Consider the following 17753-nt stretch of genomic DNA (forward strand, 5'->3'; position numbering starts at 1 on the left):
AAAAGAAAACATGCATGCTGATAAAACATGTGTTAGTCTTCAAAGTTTGGTTCACCTTTTGGCTGATTTTTTGGTGGCCGCTTACGTGAGCAGGCGCAATACGCTCCTGAAGTTCTACAGAGTACAAAGCGTACTGCACCTGCCACAAAAAATGGCTGCCCGCATGTGAAGTCGGCTCTGCTTGAGGCCCACTGGCAGAGCCAACTTGCACATGTGTTGAATTTTGACCCACCGTGCGCCGAAAGAAGAGGATGAAGAGGCCGTTGCTGACAAAGATGGAGGCTGCGCTGGAGAGAGTTGCTGGGGACCGCCCCCAGTGCTGCGATAGAACTCATTTGCATACTGGCAAAAAACGGGATTTCAGGAGAACAAAAACCAAAGGTAGGAGAAGAATAGCCTTTCTTAAGGCTATTCCAACGTGTTAGTCAGAAAAAATGCGTTTGAATGATAGGATCCCTTTAACTGAGCTCCTATTTAGTCATCCAATCATGAAAACACTTCAACACAAAATAAACACAAGCTAATAAAAATTCGGAAATGAAGAGGCATAACATGAAGCTCCTGGGCCCAGTTTAAAATCTTTGGCAAGTCGTCTAACGTATCATTTATAGAGATGAGCGAGTAGTATTCGATTGAGTAGGTATTCGATCGACTACTACAGTATTTGAAATACTTGCACTCGATCGAGTACCACTCGCTATTCGAATGGAAAAATTTGATGCAGAACCAGCATTGATTGGCTGAATGCTATACAGTCAGCCAATCAACGCTGATTCTTCTCCTACCTTTAGAAGTCTTCTCCGCGCAGGGTGCCCGCGGCGTATTCAGGCTCTGAATTCACTCTGCCAGACATCAGGCCTGGGCAGAGCCGACTGTGCATGCCCGCGCTACAAGAAAATGGCCGCTTTGACTGTAAGCGACCATTTTCTTGTAGTGCGGGCATGCGCAGTCGGCTCTGCCCAGGCCGATGCCTGGCAGAGTGAATTCAGAGCCGGAAGGCGCCGCGGGGACGCTGCACGGAGAAGACTTCTCGGAGAATCCAGCCCAACCCTCACTCGTGGACTTGGTAAGTTCAATTTGATCGAATGTTGCCTACCCCTGAAACGAGCATTTTTCCCCCATAGAGTATAATAGGATTTGATATTCGATTCGAGTAGTCGAATATTGAGGGGCTACTGGAAACGAATATCGAGTATTTAACTACTTGCTCATCTTTAATCATTTATAGAATTGATCTTTTCATATTTAGAAAACACACCTTATGGGCCCCTTAAGGCTCCCAGACACGGGTGCAACTGAACCCCCTCAGATTACGCCACCCCTGTACCTCAAGACATGCATCACATTGACCAATCTTTTTTGACATGAAAAAAACTGTAACCAGGCTTTGTGTGCCTTTACTCAATGTGCAAAACAACGATAAACTTACCCTTCCACAACACTTCCAATCTCACTTCCTTCACCGAAATATATTTTCCTTAAGAGAAAGGTTCACTTATTTTCTTTCCCCTGTGCTGTGAGTGTTTGCTCCGTGTGCTCAATAACAGACACATACACTCACCGGCCACTTTATTAGGTACACCTGTCCAACTGCTCGTTAACACTTAATTTCTAATCAGCCAATCACATGGCGGCAACTCAGTGCATTTAGGCATGTAGACATGGTCAAGACAATCTCCTGCAGTTCAAACCGAGCATCAGTATGGGGAAGAAAGGTGATTTGAGTGTCTTTGAACGTGGCATGGTTGTTGGTGCCAGAAGGGCTGGTCTGAGTATTTCAGAAACTGCTGATCTACTGGGATTTTCACGCACAACCATCTCTAGGGTTTACAGAGAATGGTCCGAAAAAGAAAAAACATCCAGTGAGCGGCAGTTCTGTGGGCGGAAATGCGTTGTTGATGCCAGAGGTCAGAGGACAATGGCCAGACTGGTTCGAGCTGATAGAAAGGCAACAGTGACTCAAATAGCCACCCGTTACAACCAAGGTAGCCAGAAGAGCATCTCTGAATGCACAGTACGTCGAACTTTGAGGCAGATGGGCTACAGCAGCAGAAGACCACACCGGGTGCCACTCCTTTCAGCTAAGAACAGGAAACTGAGGCTACAATTTGCACAAGCTCATCGAAATTGGACAATTGAAGATTGGAAAAACGTTGCCTGGTCTGATGAGTCTCGATTTCTGCTGCGACATTCGGATGGTAGGGTCAGAATTTGGCGTCAACAACATGAAAGCATGGAGCCATCCTGCCTTGTATCAACGGTTCAGGCTGGTGGTGGTGGTGTCATGGTGTGGGGAATATTTTCTTGGCACTCTTTGGGCCCCTTGGTACCAATTGAGCATCGTTGCAACGCCAAAGCCTACCTGAGTATTGTTGCTGACCATGTCCATCCCTTTATGACCACAATGTACCCAACATCTGATGGCTACTTTCAGCAGGATAATGCAATGCCATGTCATAAAGCTGGAATCATCTCAGACTGGTTTCTTGAACATGACAATGAGTTCACTGTACTCCAATGGCCTCCACAGTCACCAGATCTCAATCCTATAGAGCATCTTTGGGATGTGGTGGAACGGGAGATTCGCATCATGGATGTGCAGCCGACAAATCTGCGGCAACTGTGTGATGCCATCATGTCAATATGGACCAAAATCTCTGAGGAATGCTTCCAGCACCTTGTTGAATCTATGCCACAAAGAATTGAGGCAGTTCTGAAGGCAAAAGGGGGTCCAACCCGTTACTAGCATGGTGTACCTAATAAAGTGGCCGGTGAGTGTATATTATACTTTGTATGTGAGGTTAGTTACATAGTATTGCCTATAACTGACTTAGATATAAATCATATCAATATCACATTTTATTGCCAATCAATGCAGATTTCCTGGAAATTCCAATGGCTTTACTTACTTTTTTCTTACAACTCTATATTATTAAACATATATATATTCCCCATATGGTATATAGTCATTGTTCACATCAGTTATTGCCTTCATTGGGGCTGAGTTTTTCTTTCTCAGCCACAGATGGGGTGAATATTCCTTTGGTGATTTCCCCTTTTTTTATGAAGACACACATTTCCCCAGAGGCGATGTCAGAAAATCAATCATAAAACAAGGCACGTCATTGGCTCTTCAGAACTGGTTAATGACTTTTTAGGTCATTAGTCCTTGCTTTCTCTCAAATGATGTTGAGGTCAATAAATTGATGTATGGGGTCACTGACTCCATTCATCATTCACTGAGCAACATTAGTAGATAGAAAAGTCTCCACGTGGAATATCCTTTATTTATTTATTTATTTATTTGGCTTATATAGCACCAGAATATTCCCCGATGCTTCGCAGATATTGTCATTCACCGTAGGGCTCAAAATCTAAATCCCCTATTAGTATGCTGGTTTTGGTCAGATTTGAACCAGGATTGCAGCGCTGAGCACTATTATTTGATAGTTTATTACCATCATTAAAAATGAGTCATTCTAACAAAATACAAGTATCCTTTCCGCATCGTGGGGGTCCGGGACACAGCAATCCTGCGGCGTGGAAAATCTGACCGTGAACATGGCATCTGTTCAGTCTATAGCACTACTAGTTCCTTTGAGGGCTATTACTTGCTTGTCCTGCATATTACAGTTGTAATAGTGTACACTGTCTACCAATAAGTATTTGGACACCCATGTAAATGAAGATATCTGCGGACGTGATGTACGTCACTTCTTCTGCTGTTAGATAGGAAACAGCATTGGCATTAGTCACATGCAAGATGCCACGAAGTGCAGAGTTATCCGATTTAGAGAAAGGGGTAATTGTGGGGAACCACAGAAATGGTCGATCCTTAAGGGATGTAGCAATTACCCAAAATCAGGCCTATGTGTTTACGAAGTGGAATGTGCCCCGATTTGGCAGACCCCCGAAACTAGGAGATAGAGACCGACGAGTGCTGGCCAGAGAAACCGCACCCAACCGATGGCTCACATACACCAGGAGTGTCACCAGACATTCCGGAGTATTGTGTCACTCAATACCATCCATAAGGAAGTATCTGCTGGTTCTACCAACTATTGTATAGATATATAAATGTTGTTTTCCTATTCTACCACAGGTGTCCAAATACTTATTGGTAGACAGTGTATTGACCTTTGGCTTCATTCCTGACTGATCTGTCGGCTCATTCTGGTCTTCCTGATACCTTTTACCGACTTTGATTTGTCCTGACTCTTCACCCAGCGCCGCACCTCTCATGAGGCAACCTGAAGCGACCGCTTCAGGCGGCGCTATGCCGGGGCTCCGGGGGGGGGGCAGCATTTTTGCTGTCCTAAGCCAGTCCAGGACAAGCTGTCCTGGCTTAGTGTCACCGTCACCTAGCGGTGGATTGGGGCGGCCCAGGGGCTGCTCCAGCAGCCGCCCCTCACACTTAGCAGAGAGCAGGTCCTCTCCCTGCCTGCTCTCTGCCTGCTAACCCCACCCGTTCTGCCCCCTCCACTCCGATCCTCCCCCTCCGCTCGGCTTCGCCCCTTCCTCCCGGGGTGGGGGGCGGCTTTCTGACGTCCGCCTCAGGCGGCACAAAGACTAGGTTCACCCCTGTCTTCACCAGTCTGTAACTCCAGTTCTGACTCTTTGGTCTGTACCTTACTACTTTCTGTCTGTGTTTTCGGTGATGACCATTGAAGTGTATCTAGTCCTTGGTCAGCTTCTGAGAGTTTACACCCTGGTAGTTTCCCCGCACCAAAGTCCACCCCCCTGTACAAAGGTTTAAAGGCTAAATAGATAATGGCCTAGCGCCAAAAAAGTTAGGTAGCACAACAGGTCAGAATGCCTTGCCCGTTACAAAACAACACATCTTTTTTTGTTAATTTTTGTTTTTTTATGGGCTAGAAGCCACATTGGAAGAATAGAAAATATGTTTTTCTAACATTTAATGACTTGGATTGACTTATTGAACTATTTGGTTTTATTTTGTCATGGTTGATGTGACAATCACTATCGATCATTTGGGTTAGTCATGCTCTAGTTGTATGGTGGTGGCCTCCATTTACGTAAGTGCTCGCAGGTGGCCGCATAGAAACAACTGCTGTATCTGCGTATGCAGCTGGATGATATAACAGTAAATGAGATAGGGTTGGAATAAAAGCACAATTTATATAATGGCATATGAAAATAGTTTAAGTAATAAAGTTGCCTCCGGGTAAAAGCTGAAAATTTAAGGTGAGAAATCGAGTATTTCATGTTTAGTTGTGCATTATTAGGTAACTTCAGAAAAGACACAGTTGAAAGTACCAAATTATTGAAGTGTGATCACTGAGCGATCAAATGCGTGGTTAATATTAGCCAGGCTGCAAAAATGTGTTGAGAAGAAAAGGTGAAAATTAACTGTAAAGGAATTGTGAATAATTAAGCATCAGGCCTCCAGAAACTAGCTGGTCTCCCGAGCCAATGACTTCCACATTGCTCTAGTATTCTCAATAAGGACAGAAGTCAGGAACCCACTTACATTTTTAGGTATCAAGGGAGCAACACAGTGGCTCAGTGGTTAGCATTGCAGCGCTGGAGTCCTGGGTTCGAATCCCACCAGGAACAACATCTGCAAGGAGTTTGCATGTTCTCCCTGTGATTGAATGGATTTCCTCCCATTCTACAAACACATACTGAAAGGAAAATAAAAAAATGTACATTGTGATCCCTATATGGGGCTTACAATCTACATAAAAAAAAATAAAAATACAATTTTTAGGTATCCAGTCTGAGTTAAGAAAAAATTGAAGAGCTCTTTGGGCTTATTAACGTGGTTTGGTTATCCATGACTCTATTGTCCTTCCGTTGACTACTTTTGGTAGGAATTAGAGATGAGCAAATCGGTTCGTAATAAGTAGAGATGAGCGAGTAGTACTCGATCGGCTAGGTATTTGATCGAATACTATGGTATTCGAAATACTCGTACTCGATCGAGTACCACTCGCTATTCGAATGTAAAAGTTCGATGCAGAATCAGCATTGATTGGCCGAATGCTATACAGTCGGCCAATCAATGCTGGTTCTTCTCCTACCTTTAGAAGTCTTCTCCGTGCAGCTTCCCCGCGGCGTCTTCTGGCTCTGAATTCTCTCTGCCAGGCATCGGGCCTGGGCAGAGCCGACTGCACATGCCCACTTGTAGTGCAGGCATGCGCAGTCGGCTCTGCCCAGGCCCGATGCCTGGCAGAGTGAATTCAGAACCGGAAGATGCCGCGGGGACGCTGCGCGGAGAAGACTTCTCGGAGGATCCAGCCTGACCCTCACTCGTGGACTTGGTAAGTATAATTTGATCGAACGTTGCCTACCACTGAAATAAGCATTTTCCCCCCATAGACTATAATAGGGTTCGATATTCGGTTCGAGTAGTCGAATATTGAGGGGCTACTCGAAACGAATATCGAATCTCGAACATTTTACTGTTCGCTCACCTCTAGTAATAAGCCAAATTCAATCTTAATATTCCAATTTTTTGGGATTTTAATGAAACTGAACAATTTGGGATTAGTCTCCATAGAATTCACAAAACAACCACTGGGAAGTTGCACATAGATAAGATAGATAGAGTATCACAAGATTGTGTTGTTTTGAAAAGCTGGTCATCTCAGGACACACATGTCTGGACAGATCCCTTCAAAATGAAAGGTAAGGAAGGACATGTGTGTAGACAAGTCCCAATCCACAATGAACTCATAATATGCATAAGCCAATTTTTTAGAATGTTTGTAAGTATAAGGAAAAGCCTTGTCCGTTTTACTATGTCCTTTCTGATTCCTGATATGGATTTGTATGTAAGAAAATATAACATAATGGAATATTATATACTGAAATCCATCCAGGTCTTACGTTGTAGTACCTGATTGTAGTAAAATGGGTACAGATGATACTGGAGGGCAGGATGACTCTTGAGCCTTCTTTTTGACAGGATTTTAATGATTTACTTATGGATCAATAGTACAGCGTGAACAATCTATAAGACAGCTGTGAAAGTAGGCCATAGCGGGGCCCCAAGTGTCATATGTACCTAATTTGTACTACAGCCAGGTGCTAGAGACGGCTGATAGTTGGACAGGCCGGTGTAAAGGAAGCCAAATTCAATATAAATCATTAAAAAGTATTCATCGCCAAAGCAAAAAAGTTCCATAAGTCACTAATTCATCTTTACATTATGTATCTACTATGTGTGGTTCAGTCACGTTGTGACGGGGATAGACTAGCCCACCAAAGCACCAGACATCCTCCAGTGGGACCAGAGTTTAGTATCAGTAGTATTATAATGTTAGGTATCATTATATAAGTAACCAAGTAACCTACAGATGTGTCCTTCTTTACCTTTCCTCGTGACCCAACAAATCCTAAGATGTGTGGTGCGAGATGACTAGCTTTCAAAAATAAAATAAAAATTTGCAATATTCTGATTGGAGTCATATAATTGTAATGCTGACGTGGTTTTGTGGTTGCCATCATACTTACTGTTCTCGCCCAGTTCCTCCACCACTCCATAGGTGGCTCAGTTGTCCTGTGCATCTTTGTGCACACACTGCTTCTGTTTAGCCTGTAGGGTAAGGGGGCATTCACACTACCGTCGGTGACCGACATGTAGTGTCCGCTCCTAGTGTCCGCTCAAAATCTGTCACGGACACTAGGAGCGGACACTAGCTGTGTCCGTGACACCTGTCATTCATCTCAATGGGCATCGGGTGCGTTCTTTTGCACTCCGTGCCCGTCCTTCCCTGTCCGCAAGTGAAGATGTCCGACTTCACAAGCGGACAGAAAAACCCTGCATGCAGGGTTCCTAGTGTCCGTGACAGATTTTGAGCGGACACTAGGAGCGGACACTACATGTCGGACACCGACGGTAGTGTGAACGCTCCCTAAGTGTGATATTGTGATTCTTAAAGAGGCCATATGTACAGGTTATATGTCCCTGAATACTCCTGGTTATTTAAGTGTGTTCAGCCCTTACACAAACACCTGAGCAACATAGGTTCCTAGCTTCTTCTTGTTCCTATGAGGGAATCCTGCTTGTCGGTGGCCTAAGGAAAGGAACCGAGAAGTCACAGGTGACATATGTGACTGATGTCTTGGTTCCTTTCCTTAAGCTGCTTAGGCTACTACTTGGGATCCTGCTGGACCAGACAGAAGTGAGAAACACCAGAGCACTTGCAAAAGGAATGTTTTGTTTTTTTGTCTTCACCTTCCTGTAAGTCCTGGACAACCCCTTTAAGGGAGGTTAACGGTTGAATATCACTGCAAGTTATTTTTTTTTTTTGTTTACCTGTGGTCATGTAAGTAATGAGCTTGGAAATAATTTTGTAAGCATTGAATTTGGATATTTGGAAAATGAATATGTTAACACTCATAGCACTGTGACCTGTATGGTGACTGGTCATCAGTACTACTGCAGTCAATGGGAGTGCAGTACCAGTGCCTGGCCACTATACAGGAACCAGAGGCAACTATTTCCAACCCCTGCTATATATAGTAGGGGTGTTGGAAGGAGACCTATACAGCTGATCTGTGTAGGTGACATACAATAAAAAAAATTCCTGGACAACCTCCACACATCTGTACTAACCTGAAATGTTGTATGTAATGATAAGAATACAACACAAACTTGGTCAGAAGAGTAACTCCTTGGCTCAAATGCAAAATCTGTGTCAAGATCCCTCACCATAACCAAACAGGTGTCTTGTTAAGTAATGTGGAAGTCTTTGGGACTCCTCATGCACCAGTTGAAAATGCTACCTCTTCACTTTATACAGCTGTGCCCCTGCATTTGGTTATTAGTTCTACACAATGTGCCATCACAAGCAATGGGTAGAAGAAACTCGACTCAATCATTTTGGTTTCCTGGGATTGTCTATACAATAGCCACAGTGTTACACCCAAACCCCTTTGTCTTATAATAAGGTGGCGGTATTATAAAATGGTAGGGGGTTCTTTTAATCTTCTGCACTGAAGCTCAACAGGATAAATCTATAAAGCTACACCTCTAAGATATCTTGTCAGCAGTTAACGCTGAGTCAGCGAGTCACTTTTGCTGTGTCCGCTTCTCCTGGACCATGCTGAAGCATATGAAGTCATAGGGAGTTCCTCTCATATAACAATGCATATAAATTCTACAAAGGACATAATGAGCTATCTTCTGGTTTCTATACAGAATTGCATCATATTACAATGTTTCCCAGTGAAATCAGCCATTGTGTTGCAGTACTTCACACACCCTGTTTATGAGTATAACATGAAATGACTTACTGTATTCCTATGAACTGCCTGACCTCATGTCATGTTTTACCTGTGATAATGTCTAAGAACAGACCATCTAGCCATGCTTGTCTTTATGTAGAATGGAACTCTTTATAAGACTACCTATAAGACCATACTTGCAAAGACAGATTTCCATTTCCATCATATATTACACTAGCTTCTGCCCGTGACTTCATCTGCAGGTTGTTGGTGTCGATGATCTGCCTATATTCAGCAAATTGCTGACATCGATGGTTTGCCTGCTCCGGCATTTTGTCAGCTCGCAAGCCATCCTGCTGCTGATGTTGTTCCTCACACCATGTCTGTGATTGTTCCGGCATCTCAGCAGCTCGCTGGAACATCATATAATGAGCATGTTGTTGGTGTTGATGATCCGCATGCTCCAGCGTTTTGGCAGCTCTCAAGCTGGCCTGCCACTGAACTTGCTTCTTGCACTGTGCCTGTGATTGTTTAGGCATCTCAGCACCTTGCTGGAACATCATATAATGAGCGTGTTGTTGGTGTTGATGATCCACCTGCTGCGGCGTTTCGGCAGCTGACAAGCTGGGCTGCCACTGAAATTCCTCGAGCTGTGCCCGTGAGTGTTCCGGTATCTCAGCAGCTCACTGGGACGCCATATAATGAGTGTGTTGTTAGCGATGATGATCCCCCTCATCTCCGCTTGCGGAGAACTCTGTGACTCTTTGGTCCTTCATAGCTCTCGTTGTTTGCGACAAATTAGATTCTCTTTCTCATGTATGCCTACATGCCTATATATGCTCTATTCCCTCCCTGCACTACTTGTTTTTAAAGAAATATGTTACCTTAATAAAAGAAGCATTTTATGAAGACAAGCGTGAACGTGGGTGAGTGCCCTTCCTCATTTTTCTGCATTTGCTCTATTTTTCTAACAGTCTTTTTTCGGTTGTTGAGCACCCCCACAGCTTTGTATACATAAGGTTATATTCCTCATACTTACCTCCAGTTTGTCGGGACTTTCATTTGTGCATTCAGCAGTGCCATCCTATATCTTTTTTCTTGGCTTTTGACATTAGTAGGATATGCTGGCTATATGGATTTTGTTGTGTTCATAAGCTGGAAAGAAGCTCTCCAGCTGCTAGCTAGAATTATTTGTTGTTTAGTAACTACCTTTTATCAGCAAAGTTCAAAACTCAGACAGACAAGGTAAATTCCAGAAAACTATGTTCTACTAGAAACTATGATCAGCGCACCCAGCACCCTGCACCTCACAACAGAGGCAAGTCCAGCCTCCGGAGGTGTTCACCAGAGCCCCTAGTGGTGGGGTTGGGCTTGGCAGAACCCTTCAGTCAGAGTTAGCAGCTATTGAAATAGAGTACAGTAGGCCAGGCATACCACAGGTAACACAAGACACAGAAGAGCAGAATAACTCACCAGAATTGTGTTGGACCTGGCAGATGGTCAGAAAGCACCCAAGTAGCAGGAGAGCAGCTTCAGCCACAAGGTTTGTTGTAGAGTATTTCGTGGTCATTGGCTCAGTTATTAACAAGAGGTCACCGCAGTACAAAAGGATTAGGCAAGATAATTGTTGACAATCTGGTTGGCAGCAAGAGATTGGCATAGTACAAAGTCGTTCAGCAGAGAGAAGTCTAGGAGGCAAGCAGGGGTCGTAACAGAGAGGAACATAGGAGCAGATTCACAAGGCAGGAACGTGGTCACATAACTAAACCAGAGGTCAGATACAAACGGCAAACAGGAACGAGTACAGACAGATAACCACCAGAAATACTGAATAGCCAGCAGTGAGGGAAAGATGGAAGTGGCCTAATAAAGACTTGGGAAGACAGATGATTAGTTCTTATAGAAACAGAAAGTGAAAAGAAAAGACTAGCAACCTCACAATACCATCTGCAGAGGCCCCAGGTCTATTTCTAACAGTACCAATATTTTCTTTTGTTGCTGTTTTGTTTCATTTTCTGTCCACGTATCAGTTTACACCTATCTGCTACTGTTTAGCCTAGTTTTGATGAGACAGACACGTGTCCTATGGCCCCAGCAAAGGCGACCCTGGGTAAAATCTCCCAATGCCCTATAAAAAAAATTATAAATCCTAATACGTCAAATACAAAAAACAGTGTCATCTGCTCCAGCAAGGCTACACCAATTCATTATTTGCAAATGGCAGATGTTACAAAGTTTACATCCTTAGGAACAATCATGGGTGATTATCATATACTTCACATCTTCTTACTACACACTCGTCCATTGTAGATGGAGGCTACAGCTGCAGGTGCACTAGGAATTCATTGTGTTGGCTGCATCTTAAACAGGCTCATTCATGGTATTAGAACAATGTCTATAATTGCCTTTCCCAATGAATAAACAGCAACGCTATGGAGGAAACAACAATAATGAATCTATTATGTACATCTAGAAATATACAGAGCATGGCTTCCACATGACGGCATCTTACACATCCAGTAACAGGGAAAATGTCAGCTCATTCTAATTCCCCAGGGTCCAGACGTGTATCTGTATTATCCACAGTACTGTCTATATTCCTCTCTTAATCTAGTTTAAAAGGAACGTATAGCCAATTTTAAAAAATTTTTATATTCTATCTTCTGTTTATGGTTATAAGGGTGGCCATCTTGTCTGAGGTTCCTCACTGTTCTGCATTCAGTAATATAATTTACTGCAGACTCATTGTCATAGGCAGCAATAATCTAGAGCTTTGTGCAAGGAGGGGGGTAGATAAGCTGTGACAATGTATATTGCCAGTAATGTATGCAATGATGTTATCTTCTATTGTAATCCTGTTTATTTGTTTGATTCCCCCTACAGAAATAGCAAGTATATACTTAGAATTAGGCTTAGTAGCCAAAGTGAAAATTGCTCAATTTTATTATTATTTTTTTTAATATAGCTAGGTACATGGATAATGGAAAAAATAATTGAAAAATTGTTTAATATAAAAAGTTGTGTCTTTTCAATCATATTTTATTTACTATGCTCTTTTTTATAGTATTTATTTAAAAAAAAATGTTTTTTTCTTTAACCCAACCCAAGCATACAACCAATGTATTACAACATATTATCATGTATTACAGTCATTGCCCCAAACCTGATAATGTGGGCATCATGGCAGTACCTGTTCCATAGTGGCAGCGTCTGCCTTCATCAGGATGTATTTGCTGCCTGATGTTCATACTTATCAAATATTTTGAAGGCCTTAAAGAAGAGCCATCACAAGATCTGAACAGACCCAAGACAACCATCATCTGAGAGGTGCTGTCATCCTGAGCATTTTGGTGTTTTAGTTATAGAAATCTGTTCAGCTATTCTAAAGATATGGGCCCTTTTATTGTTTTATGTAGATTAGAGCATAGTGGGCGGCAATATTGTATACAGAGACCCAGGCCTAGAGAAGCCTGAACTCGGAACCACTAAGACTCCCAGCTGCTCTGGGAAGGTGATTTATTGCACTTGATAAAGGGCCTAAGTGCCTGAAACGCGTCGTGCCTTAATAAACATATCGTTATCCAATTGGGTGAGCGCTTCTCCTTGCCAAACCTTCTGAAGATTTTGGTCCCAGTCTCTTGATGCCTCTACGTCCCAGTGACGTTTCTTCCAGCTGCTTCCCTCTCGGTTTCTAACATCTTTTTAAATGTTGGGGTTGTGTCCTACACAACCCCCTAAGGTGAGCGGCTTTCCATTTGCTTACCTTTACTCATACTTGTGCTGAATTTACTACACTAGGGTCGGCTCGGTGCCGTATTTTTCTTTTTCTCTTGTTCCAGGCCTAGAGAACACACCATGTCACCATACTTGGCTAGTAGACTCTAATTTACATTAACATTAAAAGGGCTTATATCTTTGGAACGGCTGAACAGATTTGATACCCTATGAGAAATAAAGCGCATTTTGTGATTGGTTCCTACAGGCAACAAAGAAACTATTTTTCCCAATAGTTTCATAACTTCCCCTTTTGTGTCAGTTTATCCTGCTTTATTTCTTTAAGGAGATTGAACAAGACACACTTCTCAAGTTTTAATTTCAGTAGCCAGTATTAGATATATCTTTTATCACAGGGAAAAAGATTCCTTCTTGACCCTTGAAAGGCCTCAATTTCTTGTATAAAATTATTTCCATACGTTCTCTCTCCATCCATACTGTTTAACTGATCTGACTGTACAAAACTTCTTCCCAGACTGATGATAAAATCGTTTCCTTCATGTGATGCCCCTAGTCCTTTAAACGTTTCTTGGATATAAAATATTCCTTTGTCAAATCTCTATATATTCGCAGTTATACATACTAATAAGATCACTGCTCATATGCCTTCTTCTCCAAGCCGAGATTTCCAACCTTTCAATGTTACATTGATCGTTCAGCTTTGCACACAAAATTATAATATATATATATATATATATATATATATATATATATATATATTTATATATATATATATATTTTATAGCCATAAGCCAATTTTTAGCACCTATATGTCCAAATACTTTATAGTTGGTCTATATTCTAACACCATGTCATTTTAGGCTCAAAAATTTGTCTTTTACTTTGGCTAAATTGAAGTTTTCAGATACAGAGCTCCAAATCCCCTGCACAGATAGTCTGCAGCCTGTAGCTGCCTCTAGGGAGATAGTGTTTGTTACGTCTGCAGGTCTAATAGGTGCTGTCACCCTGAAGCGTTTTAGTGTCCTGCTTATCCAAATCCATTCAGCTATTCCAAAGATATAAGCCCTTTTAATGTAGAAGCAAATTAGGGTCTACTAGCCAAGTGGGCGTGGTTTATTTATTTTTGATTATTTTGCCTACTAATATAGCATCAACAGTTTCTACACCCATTGCCTCCCAGAACATTTTCCTTTTCACTCGAGCAGGGCTCCCCTCCCCCCCCGCCTTTACTGCATTAAATTACAACAGTCATAACTAGAGATGAGCGAACACTAAAATGTTCGAGGTTCGAAATTCGATTCGAACAGCCGCTCAATGTTCGTGTGTTCGAACGGGTTTCGAACCCCATTATAGTCTATGGGGAACAGATACTTGTTAAGGGGGAAACCCAAATCCGTGTCTGGAGGGTCACCAAGTCCACTATGACACCCCAGGAAATGATACCAACACCTCTGGAATGACACTGGGACAGCAGGGGAAGCATGTCTGGGGGCATCTAACACACCAAAGACCCTCTATTACCCCAACATCACAGCCTAACAACTACACACTTTACACACTCAATACCACCTCTCTGACAGTAGGAAAACACCTTGAAACATGTGTATTTGGCACTTGCAGTGAGGAGAGCTTGTCACCAGCAGTGAATTTGGCCCTTGTAGTAAGTTGAGGTTGGCACCAACATTTGTTTTGAAAATCAGGGTGGATTGAGCCTCTAACCAGCAGAGTTTGGGCAAATTCATGGTGGAGGGAGCCTCTAAACACCCCAGTTTGGGCAAATTCATGGTGGAGGGAGCCTCTAAAAACCCCAGTTTGGACCAATTCATGGTGGAGGGAGCCTCTAAACAGCCCAGTTTGGACCAATTCATGGTGGAGGGAGCCTCTAACCAGCCCAGTTTGGACCAATTAATGGTGGAGGGAGCCTCTAACCAGCCCAGTTTGGACCAATTAATGGTGGAGGGAGCCTCTAACCAGCCCAGTTTGGACCAATTCATGGTGGAGGGAGCCTCTAAACAGCCCAGTTTGGGCAAATTCATGGTGGAGGGAGCCTCTAAAAAACCCAGTTTGGACCAATTCATGGTGGAGGGAGCCTCTAACCAGTCCAGTTTGGACCAATTCATGGTGGAGGGAGCCTCTAAACAGCCCAGTTTGGGCAAATTCATGGTGGAGGGAGCCTCTAACCAGCCCAGTTTGGACCAATTAATGGTGGAGGGAGCCTCTAAACAGCCCAGTTTGGGCAAATTCATGGTGGAGGGAGCCTCTAACCAGCCCAGTTTGGACCAATTCATGGCGGAGGGAGCCTCTAACCAGCCCAGTTTGGACCAATTAATGGTGGAGGGAGCCTCTAAAAAACCCAGTTTGGACCAATTCATGGTGGAGGGAGCCTCTAAACAGCCCAGTTTGGGCAAATTCATGGTGGAGGGAGCCTCTAACCAGCCCAGTTTGGACCAATTAATGGTGGAGGGAGCCTCTAAACAGCCCAGTTTGGGCAAATTCATGGTGGAGGGAGCCTCTAACCAGCCCAGTTTGGACCAATTCATGGTGGAGGGAGCCTCTAACCAGCCCAGTTTGGACCAATTAATGGTGGAGGGAGCCTCTAACTAGCCCAGTTTGGACCAATTCATGGTGGAGGGAGCCTCTAAACAGCCCAGTTTGGGCAAATTCATGGTGGAGGGAGCCTCTAAAAAACCCAGTTTGGACCAATTCATGGTGGAGGGAGCCTCTAACCAGCCCAGTTTGGACCAATTAATGGTGGAGGGAGCCTCTAACCAGCCCAGTTTGGACCAATTCATGGTGGAGGGAGCCTCTAACCAGCCCAGTTTGGACCAATTCATGGTGGAGGGAGCCTCTAAACAGCCCAGTTTGGGCAAATTCATGGTGGAGGGAGCCTCTAAAAAACCCAGTTTGGACCAATTCATGGTGGAGGGAGCCTCTAAACAGCCCAGTTTGGGCAAATTCATGGTGGAGGAAGCCTCTAACCAGCCCAGTTTGGACCAATTAATGGTGGAGGGAGCCTCTAAACAGCCCAGTTTGGGCAAATTCATGGTGGAGGGAGCCTCTACCCAGCCCAGTTTGGACCAATTCATGGTGGAGGGAGCCTCTAACCAGCCCAGTTTGGGCAAATTCATGGTGGAGGGAGCCTCTAAAAAACCCAGCTTGGACCAATTCATGGTGGAGGGAGCCTCTAACCAGCCCAGTTTGGGCAAATTCATGGTGGAGGGAGCCTCTAACCAGCCCAGTTTGGACCAATTAATGGTGGAGGGAGCCTCTAAACAGCCCAGTTTGGGCAAATTCATGGTGGAGGGAGCCTCTAACCAGCCCAGTTTGGACCAATTCATGGCGGAGGGAGCCTCTAACCAGCCCAGTTTGGACCAATTAATGGTGGAGGGAGCCTCTAAAAAACCCAGTTTGGACCAATTCATGGTGGAGGGAGCCTCTAAACAGCCCAGTTTGGGCAAATTCATGGTGGAGGGAGCCTCTAACCAGCCCAGTTTGGACCAATTAATGGTGGAGGGAGCCTCTAAACAGCCCAGTTTGGGCAAATTCATGGTGGAGGGAGCCTCTAACCAGCCCAGTTTGGACCAATTCATGGTGGAGGGAGCCTCTAACCAGCCCAGTTTGGACCAATTAATGGTGGAGGGAGCCTCTAACTAGCCCAGTTTGGACCAATTCATGGTGGAGGGAGCCTCTAAACAGCCCAGTTTGGGCAAATTCATGGTGGAGGGAGCCTCTAAAAAACCCAGTTTGGACCAATTCATGGTGGAGGGAGCCTCTAACCAGCCCAGTTTGGACCAATTAATGGTGGAGGGAGCCTCTAACCAGCCCAGTTTGGACCAATTCATGGTGGAGGGAGCCTCTAACCAGCCCAGTTTGGACCAATTCATGGTGGAGGGAGCCTCTAAACAGCCCAGTTTGGGCAAATTCATGGTGGAGGGAGCCTCTAAAAAACCCAGTTTGGACCAATTCATGGTGGAGGGAGCCTCTAAACAGCCCAGTTTGGGCAAATTCATGGTGGAGGAAGCCTCTAACCAGCCCAGTTTGGACCAATTAATGGTGGAGGGAGCCTCTAAACAGCCCAGTTTGGGCAAATTCATGGTGGAGGGAGCCTCTACCCAGCCCAGTTTGGACCAATTCATGGTGGAGGGAGCCTCTAACCAGCCCAGTTTGGGCAAATTCATGGTGGAGGGAGCCTCTAAAAAACCCAGCTTGGACCAATTCATGGTGGAGGGAGCCTCTAACCAGCCCAGTTTGGGCAAATTCATGGTGGAGGGAGCCTCTAACCAGCCCAGTTTGGACCAATTAATGGTGGAGGGAGCCTCTAAACAGCCCAGTTTGGACCAATTAATGGTGGAGGGAGCCTCTAACCAGCCCAGTTTGGACCAATTAATGGTGGAGGGAGCCTCTAACCAGCCCAGTTTGGACCAATTAATGGTGGAGGGAGCCTCTAACCACCCCAGTTTGGACCAATTAATGGTGGAGGGAGCCTCTAACCAGCCCAGTTTGGACCAATTCATGGTGGAGGGAGCCTCTAAAAAACCCAGTTTGGACCAATTCATGGTGGAGGGAGCCTCTAAACAGCCCAGTTTGGGCAAATTCATGGTGGAGGGAGCCTCTAAACAGCCCAGTTTGGGCAAATTCATGGTGGAGGGAGCCTCTAACCAGCCCAGTTTGGACCAATTAATGGTGGAGGGAGCCTCTAACCAGCCCAGTTTGGACCAATTCATGGTGGAGGGAGCCTCTAAACAGCCAAGTTTGGACCAATTCATGGTGGAGGGAGCCTCTAAAAAACCCAGTTTGGACCAATTCATGGTGGAGGGAGCCTC

Source organism: Leptodactylus fuscus, chromosome 3, assembly GCF_031893055.1.
Source record: "Leptodactylus fuscus isolate aLepFus1 chromosome 3, aLepFus1.hap2, whole genome shotgun sequence".
Taxonomy (NCBI): Eukaryota; Metazoa; Chordata; class Amphibia; order Anura; family Leptodactylidae; genus Leptodactylus; species Leptodactylus fuscus.